At 44.6% G+C, this 12,656-nt stretch overlaps 1 non-coding gene across 1 annotated transcript; it reads right to left on the bottom strand.

Annotated features, from left to right (window-relative positions):
* Window positions 1-1,149: 1,149 nt before the first annotated feature.
* Trnaa-cgc (transfer RNA alanine (anticodon CGC)) lies at window positions 1,150-1,222 on the bottom strand. The gene has a single exon. It is a non-coding gene; the product is annotated as a tRNA-Ala (tRNA).
* Window positions 1,223-12,656: the final 11,434 nt, after the last annotated feature.

The following is a 12,656-nucleotide window of genomic DNA, read 5'->3' as shown; positions in this document are numbered from 1 at the left end:
TGTGTAGCGAGGTGTTTGACTGTTATTCGTCGATCAGCTCAAATGGGTGTGTTCACATGTTCCAATACTGGAGGAATCAAAACTCTGTCTGCGCGACCTTGTTGCGATGATGACACAAAAAAATGTTGAAATGTGTGTGACATCTTATGGGACTTAACTGCTAAGGTCATCAGTCCCTAAGCTTATACACTACTTAACCTAAATTATCCTAAGGATAAACACACACACCCATGCCCGAGGGAGGACTCTAACCTCCGCCAGGACCAGCCGCACAGTCCATGACTGCAGCGATGAAGACAGACATCTAGCTCAACGTCTCACCGTGCTCTTCTTGCTTACTGTCAGGCCTCCGCAGGCATTCTTCAAACGCCAATGAATGTCTGCGATGCTCTGGTTTTCCGCCAAACGAAACTCAATGAGAGTTCTCTGGTTGGTTTGTTGGTTTGGTTTGTTTTGGTGGAGCAGAGCAGATAGCGAGGTCAGCGTTCTCATCGGAGTAGGGAATAACGGGGAAGGAAGTCGGACGTTCCCTTTCGAAGGAACCGTCCCGGCATTTGCCTGGAGCGATTTAGGGAAATCACGGAAAACCTAAATAAGGATGGCCGGATATGGAATTGAACCGTCGTCCTGTCGAATGAAAGTTCAGTGTGCTAGCCACAGCGCCACCTCGCTCGGTCTCTGCTTGGGACGCCTCTCAATCTGTAGACGCCATTTTGAAGGCTTCGTACAGCACCGCCACCTATCGAAGCTTCATGAAGGCCTTCAACTGACTTTTCACCTGCAGAGATGCGCTGAAAAACTATTTTTCTGAAGATGCCTTGAGTTAAATTTCCTATCTTACAACCAGTTCTTTCTAATACTTTTATCCTCCCTCCGATCCCATTATCAAATACATGAACTTCTTCGTAAGATACAATTATGACAACTATATCAGATGAAAATGTGCTTTTATGGCGTCCTTTCCGTATGATTTAGAGTGGTGGTGGTGGTTAGTGTTTAAGGTCCCGTCGACAACGAGGTCATTAGAGACGGAGCGCAAGCTCGGGTTAGGGAAGGATTGGGAAGGAAATCGGCCGTGCCCTTTCAAAGGAACCATCCCGGCATTTGCCTGAAACGATTTAGGGAAATCTTGGAAAACCTAAATCAGGATGGCAGGAGACGGGATTGAACCGTCGTCCTCCCGAATGCGAGTCCAGTGTGCTAACCACTGCGCCACCTCGCTCGGTAATTTAGAGTATCATTTGGGTCCTGGGTATTGGTTCTAAGATACGGAACAGAGCCGCAGATGATATTAAATGGGTTCTACTGAAACGGGATGCGGGGCTTTTTAAACTTACTGGACTACCGAATGCTATTGCAAATAAGCGCTCTGAAACACTATACAATAAACAGATTGTAATAACGCTTGCCGTTGCCTGAATTAAGTTTAAAACTATTTCAAATGGTTGAATGGTGACGGACCACATGAAGGGGGAAGGTATGTGAAAATTCGGGGAAGAGGATAGGGTAAATGCACGTACTTACGCAAGATCCATACTAAAGAACAAAGCTCAAGACACATTGCGCCTTCACCAAAGAGTCAGGGAAAGAGATTCGTGCCTTCCGAAGTAGTAATCTTTCGACAAGTCCAGTTCCATAAAATATTCTCACATAAATAAAACCGATACAAGGTGGGGGAGGGGGTGGGCCATGTGGAACCTATTTTTAATAAACGTAGCACGTTTACGAGGTGGCTAAATATTTTCACAAAACGATTAAATTACATGCACGATGCGCAAAGAAAGATAAAATGAACTGGAAGAAATTTATCCCTCGATGGACACAGAGAGCTGAGGGCTCAACTGCCTCGTCCAAGCGCCTAGTTCAGACTAACTTCACACCGTATAATACACTGAAATCCATTTGAGCCGTGTGTGGCTCGCGCTCGTGCCAACTCTTATTTTACATCCTGTTTTTTTGTGTTGCCAACTCGTTATGTTAGTTTCAGTTTCTGTTGTCACTGAGTTGCTGCTTCGTCTGCCCGTCAGCGGCAGCAGCAGCGCCTTTCGATACAGCCCTCACGTGTTATCTTGGCTGCACTGCTATTACTTCCCCGTTGTCGTCTGTCGTGGCGTGAGTTGGAACGTGCCAGGAGGCCAGTTCGGACTTGTCAGTCGTTGAGTTGGAACACGGCCCTAGTTCAGTCGGCTTGGAGCTGCAGTGACGCCTGGATGTCCATCGCTCGCCTGACCGTTGCCGCCACGCATCGCTTGCGCTGGGGACGATCTTCGTGGATCGTCGGTCAGTCGTCCTACTGGAGACGTGAGTTGGCTCGCCGATCGCTTATGGATTGGCTGTGTGTGAGTATCGACTTCCGATGTGTCTTCGTAATGGCACAGCCACTGCTGCGTCTCGTTCAAGTCTTCGTACAAGTGTTTGTCAAACTGTGTGTGTAGTTGGTGTCATTTCCCTGAGAACTTGTTTTAAATGTTGTCGGTGTACTGGCAGTGAGTCGGTCGGGTGGAGCGGATCAGCAAGCAAGTCCCTACCAAGCGCAGTCGGCCGGACTCACTGGCGGTCTCTACGCAGTGTCGGAGCGTGTGGGCGCTGTTCCGAGTGCTACGAGGTTCGTGGCTCACCGACCCAGGACATAAAAGTTGAGTGGTGATTTAATTACCGAAGCCACGTCTGTTCACGTTGTCGCCTTGGTTGGTGGTTCGCTGTTGGCGGTATTCCTGAGAGCAACAGCGAGTGTTTGAGTTGGTGATGATTTAGCCGCCGTGTGGTAGAATAATGTTTGTCGGTTTAAAATTCTAGTGCACCAGCGGAATTTTCTGTCTTGAATTCAAGTGCACCACCGCAATTTTACGCCTTGTGGCCGTTAGTGTTCCGGTTACCTGCCCTGGTCGCTGACGTAAATTCACGCAGTGTCCTTTCCTCACCTGTGGTCGCTGACCAACATGATGTGTAGTTTTTGATAGCTTAATGTATTTTTGGTAGTGGGCAGCTATGTATGTAACGTTTTGGCTTTCGAATTCTCGCTTACTGGTCCGTGGTAAGCAAGTCGTCTTGTCGGTGGGTCCCCGACTGTCTCTTGGTTATGTTGTCGGCGGATCGAGTATAGTTGGGTCGACTTCTTGTCTCACCTACGCTAACGTTAAGATTTCAAAGGCAGACCGAGCCCCCTGGGAACTTCTGAGCGCCATTGCCTACATTGCATTTCTTATTGGCGTTTAACTGTGTGTTTTTAATTACTCATAGCCGATGGTTTGAATTTATATGCTTCTAATTGTGTTTTTAAAATCAAAGGCTTTCTGCCTGTTCAAAATTTATTCTGTTGTGTTTTTTAAAAGCATCGGCCTTCAGCCACTAAGTTTTATGGATCTTAGTCAACTATTACCTTCTGGAAGACAAATCTGTGGGCTTTCTGCCTGTTGAAAATGTATCGTAGTTGTATTGTTCTTAAAAATGATGGGCCTTCAGCCGCTCAAAAACTTGGGATTTCTTACTTATCAAGTCTTAAATCACTTGGACTTAAATAATATTTACGGTTAAAAGCTCTGGGCCTTCTGCCTTGGAATATTGGTTGCCTGCTGAAAGGTTATTGTCGTTATGTTGTTTTAAATTTATAGGCCATATTGAGAAACCAGTACAGGGAACAAAAGTAAACTTCGGAGTAGGTATTAAAATCCATGGCGAAGAAATAAAAACTTTGAGATTCGCCGATGACATTGTAATTCTGTCAGAAACAGCAAAGGACTTGGAAGAGCAGTTGAACGGAATGGACAGTGTCGTGAAAGGATGATATAAGATGAACATCAACAAAAGCAAAACGAGGATAACGGAATGTAGTCGAATTAAGTCGGGTGATGCTGATGGAATTAGATTAGGAAATGAGACACTTACAGTAGTAAAAGAGTTTTGCTATTTGGGGAGCAAAATAACTGATGATGGTCGAAATAGAGAAGATATAAAATGTAGACTGGCAATGCCAAGGACAGCAACTCTGATTAAGAGAAATTTGTTAACTTCGAGTATAGATTTAAGTGTCAGGAAGTCGTTTCTGAAAGTATTTGTATGGAGTGTAGCCATGTATGGAAGTGAAACATGGACGATAAATAGTTTGAACAAGAAGAGAATAGAAGCTTTCGAAATGTGGTGCTACAGAAGAATGCTGAACATTAGATGGGTAGATCACGTAACTAATGAGGAGGTATTGAATAGAATTGAGGAGAAGAGGAATTTGGGCACAACTAGACAAGAAGAAGGGACCGGTTGGTAGGACATGTTCTGGGGCATCAAGGGATCACAAATTTAGCATTGGAGGGCAGTGTGGAGGGTAAAAATCGTAGAGGGGGACCAAGAGATGAATACACTAAGCACATTCAGAAGGATGTAGGTTGCAGTAAGTACTGGGAGATGAAGAAGCTTGCACACGATAGAGTAGCATGGAGAGCTGCATCTCAGGACTGAAGACCACAACAACACAACAGCCGCTTTTAAAAAAGTTAATCTATCTGACTAGTCAAGTCTTACATCACTTGGCCGTAGATACTATTTAAAGCCTAGAGCCTTTTGTCTAAAAAAAATAGCAGTTGTATTTCATTCATGGGCTTTCAGCCGTTTTAGAATTAAAGACGTTTGTATCGATAGTCAAGCTTAGAAGTTGCGCTGTAATGTTTGGACAATAAAATAAAGTGTTATGTTTGGAGTGTAACTGACAGCTGCTCATTCTGGCCCCCTTCCACGATTTCTACTACCTGTCCTGTCCGGCGAATTTAGTAGGGCGTCTCATCATTAATTACATAGAACATCCAACACAACCTTAGTTCACCCTAGCGAACACGATTGATTACCTCTGAACAACGGAGAAGGCAAGTTCGCGCCATGTGGTGCAAAGCATAAAGGCAAATTTATCAAATCACAAGTGAAACCCAAACAATTCAAACTGGAATAATAAATGGAAACATTAACACGAGAATGTAACCATGCACGCCTACACACGCAGGAAAATCGACTGTAACGTAATGTCAGCATCACTAGATGCGAAGCCTTTGCACATTAGAAGTTCTGGTAATACAAAGAAAGTACCAGAAGACACTTATTAAAATTGGTAAATTGCACCGTGGCCTATCTTGCGTAAACTGTGGATCATGTAATGAACCTATCGCTGTAATAAAAAGTGAACTATACTACTTCAGCTAGCCTGAAGGCTTACACATCTCACTCTACACCCAGTCTTAAGCTACCGACCACACTCACCGACTGCCCTGCGTCACATGCTTAACCACCCCAGAACAACGACTTAACTTCTGAAGTCATCAGTCCCCCAGAACCTATAACTACTTGAACCTAACTAACCTAAGAATATCACACACATCCATGCCCGAGGCAGGATTCGAACCTGCGACCGTAGCGTGACGCAGTACACAGAGACCTTTCGATATATAAAAGCAAAGAGAGTATATCATTGTCTCCTAGGTGTCTGCCGCGTAAGTTTGTGTTGTGTACATAGTTCCGCGTAGTCAGCGCATACACAACTTTCCCACTAGAGCGCGTCCTGCTAAGCACAACAGCGCACGCGCAGCGCTCGTCCGTCTCCGCACTACGAGATGGCGCTGTCTTAGAGACGGACCAAATTCTGCTTCCGCCGATCCGCGTATTAATATGTAACGCAGCCAATGCGGTTGCTGCTAACGTAGCACCTTTTCTCATTGCAGATCACACTCGCGCAGTGATACCTTAGCGCGCGAGGTATTATAACGAGTGTACAGAGCTCCGATTAGTTAGTCTGCATTAGTCAAGTTTCAGTCTGCGTCTAATAAGATTATCATATTCCTGTACATAGCCATGAAGATAAATGAATAGACACTTTGTCGAGTATCAGACATATGAGAGAATGCGATTAACGTACCAAGACCAAAGAAAATTCCGATTGTCATTTGTAAACAGCATCCAGAATCAAGTTAAGTAAGATATTGATTGTTATTATTTTAATAAATGTGTGTGAAAATTAATCAAGTTCTGTTTAAAGTTGGTCACCGTCAATCTGCTACTCTAAGCGTGCAAGTGGCATTTCTATCGTCTGACCTAACGGCAGAAGATAAACACGCCACGATAGATCATGAGACATATTGCTGACACTCGCCTACTTCGCTAGAGCGACAAGTCAAATAATCTGATGGTGTGTGTACCGAAGGTCTTACAGTATGCACACCACAGTTTGCTTTAAAGTAATTCACAGAATTGTCGTTCACCCACCCCCGAGGTGGTACTGAAGTGTTGCTTCAAAAAGTGATCGCGACAGGGGGAGAGAGGGGAGAGGGTCACACGTTCATTTTTTTTTTTGTCAGCCAATTCAGATGAGATTTCCTCATTGAAACTTTGAAAACTTATTGTCCACCAGCTGTACCAATAAATGAAAAATACATTGGAAAGTGACATTTTCGGCCAATTTACTGTACGTCCCCCCCTCAAGTGTGAAGTTCGTAATATTCATGCAGTTGTACCTCAATTGAAGCAGGTTTTCGGTTCCAAACTGACACCTAATTTAAACACTAGAAACAAACTTTCACTGCCTCAAGAGTAAATTAGGCAGGTGGTAGGTTGGAAAACAGTCTACCGACCCGTGAAAATCAAGACCGTGAACGTAGGACAAAGCAGCTTTCCGCTGGAGGGAACGCGGTATCAGTAACGAATGCACATTACAATAACAGAACAGTACAGCGGCTGCGGAGAATACGCGGCGCCAAGACTATAGAAAACAACTGCTGTCCGTTATATGTGACGGGAGAATGCCCGGAGAAATTTCCGATTCTGCTGCCTTTGTGCCCGCGCTGCGTGTTCGCGTATCCGAAAACGTTGATTGTTTCCTCTAACGACGAAACTGCGGCCGCGGGATAAAAACTGGTTGGCGGGTTAGTCTGATCCGGCCGCGGGGAACAATGGAGCGCTGTCGCCGGCGCTGTTGCCAAAATAGCCGCCGGGTTGTTTGTCTGCCGCCTCGGCTTTAATCCGGCGCGTAAAGCCGAATGACTCACCGGGGGAGATAGGGGTGCATGTGTATGTGTAAGTGTGTGTGTGTGTATCGCCTTGCAGCGGCCCAGCACCGCCGTAAAATCCCAGCACCCCACAGAGCCGCGGTGGACATCCGCCGAGGCCCGCCGGCGGAGAATGCGATTCCACGTCTAGCGGGACCAGTGTGACCGTGGAAGTTGTCCAGGCTCTGCTCTCACTGGTGCACATAACTGTCGAAATTCAGCTGAGCGTTTTCGGACTTTAGGCATTTGTAAACTTAGAGAGAGCTTTTGACAATGTTGACTGGAATACTCTCTTTCAAATTCTAAAGGTGGCAAGGATAAAATACAGGGAGCGAAAGGCTATTTACAATTTGTACAGAAAGCAGATGGCAGTTATAAGAGTCGAGGGGTATGAAAGGGAAGCAGTGGTTGGGAAGGGAGTGAGACAGGGTTGTAGGTTATCCCTGATGTTATTCAGTCTGTATATTGAGCAAGCAATAAAGGAAACAAAACAAAAGTTCGGAGTAGGTATTAAAATCCATGGAGAGGAAATAAAAACTCTGAGGTTCGCCGATGACATTGTAATTCTGTCAGAGACATCAAAGGACTTGGAAGAGCAGCTGAACGGAATGGACAGTGTCTTGAAAGGAGGGTACAAGAAAAGCAAAACGAGGATAATGGAATTTTATCGAATTAAGTCGGGTGATGCTGAGGGAATTAGATTAGGAAATGAGACACTTGCAGTAGTAAAGGAGTTTTGCTATTTCGGGAGCAAAATAACTGATGATGGTCGAAGTAGAGAGGATATAAAATATAGACTGGCAATGGGAAGGAAAGCGTTTCTGAAGAAGAGAAATTTGTTAACATCGAGTACAGATTTAAATGTCAGGAAGTCGTTTCTGAAAGTATTTGTATGGAGTGTAGCCATGTATGGAAGTGAAACGTGGACGATAAATAGTTTAGACAAGAAGAGAATAGAAGCTTTCGAAATGTGGTGCTACAGAAGAATGCTGAAGATTGGATGGGTAGATCACATAACTAATGAGGAGGTATTGAATAGAATTGGGGAGAAGAGGAGCTTGTGGCACAACTTGACTAGAAGAAGGGATCGGTTGGTAGGACATGTTATGAGACATCGAAGGATCACCAATTTAGTATTAGAGGGCTGCGTGGAGGGTAAAAATCGTAGAGGGAGATCAAGGGATGAATACACTAAGCAGAATCAGAAGGATGTAGGCTGCAGTAGGTACTGGGAGATGAAGAAGTTTGCACAGGATAGAGTAGCATGGAGAGCTGCATCAAACCAGTCTCAGGACTGAAGACCACAACAACAACACGACGATAAGGTACAACACATCATGTAACGAACCCTATTAACAAGGGAACCTCCCTATCGCACCCCTCTCAGATTTAGTTACAAGTTGGCACAGTGGATAGGGCTTGAAAAACTGAACACAGATCAATCGAGAAAACAGGAAGAAGTTATGTGGAACTATGAAAAAAATAAGCAAAATACACCAACTGAGTAGTCCATGAGCAAGATAGGCAGTATCAAGGATAGTGTCAGCCCAGGAGCGCCGTGGTACCATGGTTAGCGTGAGCAGCTGCGGAAGAAGAGGTCCTTGGTTCAAGTCTTCCCTCAAGTGATTAGTTTAATTTTTTATTTTCAGACAATTGTGAAAGTTCAGGCAATCACACATAATCAACTTCGCTCTCCAAAATTCCAGGACATGATCAGATTTGCTTGGACATATGCAGGATTTGACGGTCTACATACGGAAAAATTTGTAAACGTTAAAAACATATGTTTTCACAGAGCACAGGGAAAACTGTGCGACGTGAAATTGTTGCATTCATTTGTTGCACTTTATGTGATAAACTATTATGTTTTCATCACTTTTTTGGGACTGATTATCACATCCACAAGAAAACCTAAATCGGGCAAGGTAGAAGAACCTTTTTACCCATTCGCCAAGTGTACAAGTTAGGTGGGTCGACAACATATTCCTGTCATGTGACGCACATGCCGTCACCAGTGTCGTATAGAACATATCAGGCGTGTTTTCCTGTGGAGGAATCGGTTAACCTATGACCTTGCGATCAAATGTTTTCGGTTCCCATTGGAGAGGCACGTCCTTCCGTCTACTAATCGCACGGTTTTGCGGTGCTGTCGCAAAACACAGACACTAAACTTATTACAGTGAACAGAGACGTCAATGAACGAACGGACAGATCATAACTTGGCGAAAATAAACTCTTCACTCGAGGGAATACTTGAACGAAGGACCTCTGGTTTCGTTGATGTTGCCTATCTTTGGCATGAACTACTCAGTTTGTATATTTTGCTTATTTTTTTCATAGTTCCACACAACTTTTCTCGATTGATCTGTGTTCAGTTTTCAAGGCCTATCCACTGTACCAACTTATAATTAAATCTGAGGGGGGTGCGATGGGGAGGTTCCCTTGTAAGAACGCCACGTGCATTGAGAAGCGCGTGAATGGCCGCTCAAGGCCGGAAACGGAAACAAGGGAAACAGCTCCATCTCAGCACCCTCAGATTTAGCGGTAAAAGGGCGCAATGGATAGCCCGTCAAAAAATGTACATGGATAAAGCATGAAAACAAGAAGAAGGTGTACTGAACCACGAAAAAAGAGGCAAAATACACTGAAGCGCCAAAGATACTCGTACAGGTGTATTCAAGTACAGAGATATGTAAACAGACAAGATACAGCGCTCCGGTCGGCAACGCCTATATAAGAAAACAAGTGTCTGGCGCAGTTGTTACATCGGCTGCTGCTGCTAAAATAGTAGGTTGTCAAGATTTAGGTGAGTTTGAACGTGGTGTTACATTCGGTGCACGAGCGATGGGACACAGCACCTCCGAGGTAGCCACGAAATGGAGATTTTCCCATACGACCATTCCACGAGTGTACCGCGAATATCAGGAATCGGGTAACATATCGAATCTCCGACATCGCTGCGGCTCGGAAAAGATGTTGCAAGAATGGACCAACGACGACTGAAGAGAATCGTTCAACGTGATAGAAGTGGAACCCTTCCGCGAATTGCTACACATTTCAGTGCTGGACCATCAAGTGTCAGCGTGCGAAACATTCAACGAAACATCATCGACATAGGCTTTTGGAGCCGAAGACCCACTCGTATACCCTTGACGAGTGCGCGATAGAAAGCTTTACTCCTCGCCTGGGCCCGTCAACACCGACATTGGATTCTTGATGAGAGGAAGCATGTTGCCTGGTCGGACGAGTCTCGTTTCAAATTGTATAGAGCGGATGGACGTGTACGAGTATGGAGACAACCTCATGAATCCATGGTCCCTGCATGTAAGTGGGGGACTGTTCAAGGTGCAGATCTCTGGTGGCAATCCATGGTCACTGCACAATATCTCGATGTTATTGCACGGGACACGTCATTTGAGTGGGTGGCCTGTCGTTCGGAGAAACCTCTGTATTCATATACGCCAACCGGCGAGGACAGGGCGAGTTCGCTGAACTCAGCACGCAAATGCATTCCCTCCTAAGCGTGGCTAATTCTGTCAAAGATGCTCGTCTCTCTCTGCCACTGTGGATGCGACCAAGGGTGTGTATTCCGGCTTCCCGTGCGCTTGCCTGATTCCCTACGTGGCAAAGCGTTCCGTCACTGGATAGCTACTGCGCTGTATATACGGGACGCGCGCCGTTGTTGGCAGTGCTATGCTATCACTTCCTTAAGTGCAGTTCGTGACCTGTCGTGTATTCCGGTACGATGTGTTATCTTTTATAATCTTGCGAGTTGTTAACACTATTTTCTGAGCGAAATAAGCAAAAACACTTTGTGCTGTGCTGTTGCTAAGTGCAGTAGCTATAGGCTCAGAACCGAGGGCGTTTCTTACCATCCGTTTCCGGGAGAGATCCCAAGTGAATGGGTGTCGTTGAAACCGTGAGACAAGATCGATATTAAAAATGCAAGGACAGGCTCCGAACATTTTGGTCCACAGGATTACAAACGGGACATGCAAAATGAGTATTTGGGTTTACCTACAAGAAGTTGCTCAAGTCCCATCCCAGAAAATACCTAACTGGTGTAGAAATAAACATGTTGTGCAGGTTCTGCCAACACATAATATGACGCAACAGAAAGAGAACGAGTTAGTAACGTCAGAACAGCGTGGAACTGGGCTGTCAAAAGATTGGAAGTTTCACCTCCCACGAAAACAAATATGGACAAGTCAGTTAACACGGAAATTCGTTCTGATCCGATAGTTATCAGCAAGTAGCAAGAAATTAAGGACTGACTAGTGTGAAGAGCAGAATCGCTTTGCTGGAGTAAAACACTGCAGCTATGAAGAAAGTTAAGAAACAATGTGTCTGTGAAAACATCTCTTCCTTGTACTAAGAATACGGGAAGAACAAGTAAGGAGGTTAAAACTATATAGTCTAAGTGTTTCACCCAAGGACAAATTCGGTGCCTGCGCATTTCAAAAAGGAGATGTTACGTTAATAAACTCATTTTTTTTACTTTTCACACATGTGAATACTGCCGGAGAAAGATACACCGTGACTACCAGACTGAATCAAGATTTTCTCGAAAATTTCTTTTCTAGAATTCGTGGTCATGGTGCATTTTATAATAATTTGTCGCCCTTCAAGGTTAAAAACAGAATTAGCTTGCTACTCTGACAGTACAACAAATATATCTGCTCCAAACAGTATCCAAAAAGCATGGTAGGACAAAGGGGAGAAATTTCACATCACATTTTCTCACCGCTCTTTTGCGTATACATCGGAATTTACTTCTTAATTAGGCCTGTATTATCGAAGGATTAAGTGTCTGAAGCACAAGGCTGGCTTCAGCCTGATGCGTTTCAGTAGCCTATAAGCTTTGGCTTGCAACTTAATTTATGTCGAAGCATACATTTGTTGCCGTGTTTTCATGCTTTTTGTCCAATAAAAAATTGTTTCGAGTAGTTTTAAAAACTATGAAGCAATTTTTTTAACACGTATTTTAACGATTTAATTAATATTTCCATGGCACGTCTTCTGAAAAAAAAAACAACATTTGTGACATCTTCGAGATGTCATATTCTGCACCAGATTTAATAGCTCCTGAAGCACTTCGTGAAAGTGCGCCACGAAGGCTGGGGCTTCTTAGAGCCCATGGCGGAATGAAATATCCCATGCTGGCTCCTACACCATATGTAAAGCAAACTACAGCTCTCTCTCTCTCTCTCCCTCTCTCTCTCTCTCTCTCTCTCTCTCTCTCTCTCTCTCTCTCTCTCATTGTACGCAACCATCTTTTTTTAAAGTGTATTTCGAGTCAGCCTGCTACGAGTTGTGTCACGTCGTCAATTTGTGTGTGTGAAATAGCAATCGCAGCAGCCTAATATCCCCGACATCACGATTACTTGGTCGGAAATTAATTATTTGTTGACTTCAGCAATATTTCTAGATCGCTTCTCAGTCAGACATTTGCCATGGAAGGAGTTCTCTCGTGCTTCGGTATCCCGCAGGGGTTTATGGGGTAAACAGTGTTTGTTTGCGGTTCGGTGCAACCACAGCCTACGGCACGTGCAGATCCTGCTGTGGCACGCTACAGGACGAGAGAGAGAGGGAGAGAGCACGTGTTTCGACAGGAATTTCTCGGATGTCAAGTATCAA

Source organism: Schistocerca serialis, chromosome 9 (genome assembly GCF_023864345.2).
Source record: "Schistocerca serialis cubense isolate TAMUIC-IGC-003099 chromosome 9, iqSchSeri2.2, whole genome shotgun sequence".
Taxonomy (NCBI): Eukaryota; Metazoa; Arthropoda; class Insecta; order Orthoptera; family Acrididae; genus Schistocerca; species Schistocerca serialis.
The sequence above is the reverse complement of the archived record's forward strand: the minus strand, read 5'-3'. Positions and strand labels throughout refer to the sequence as shown.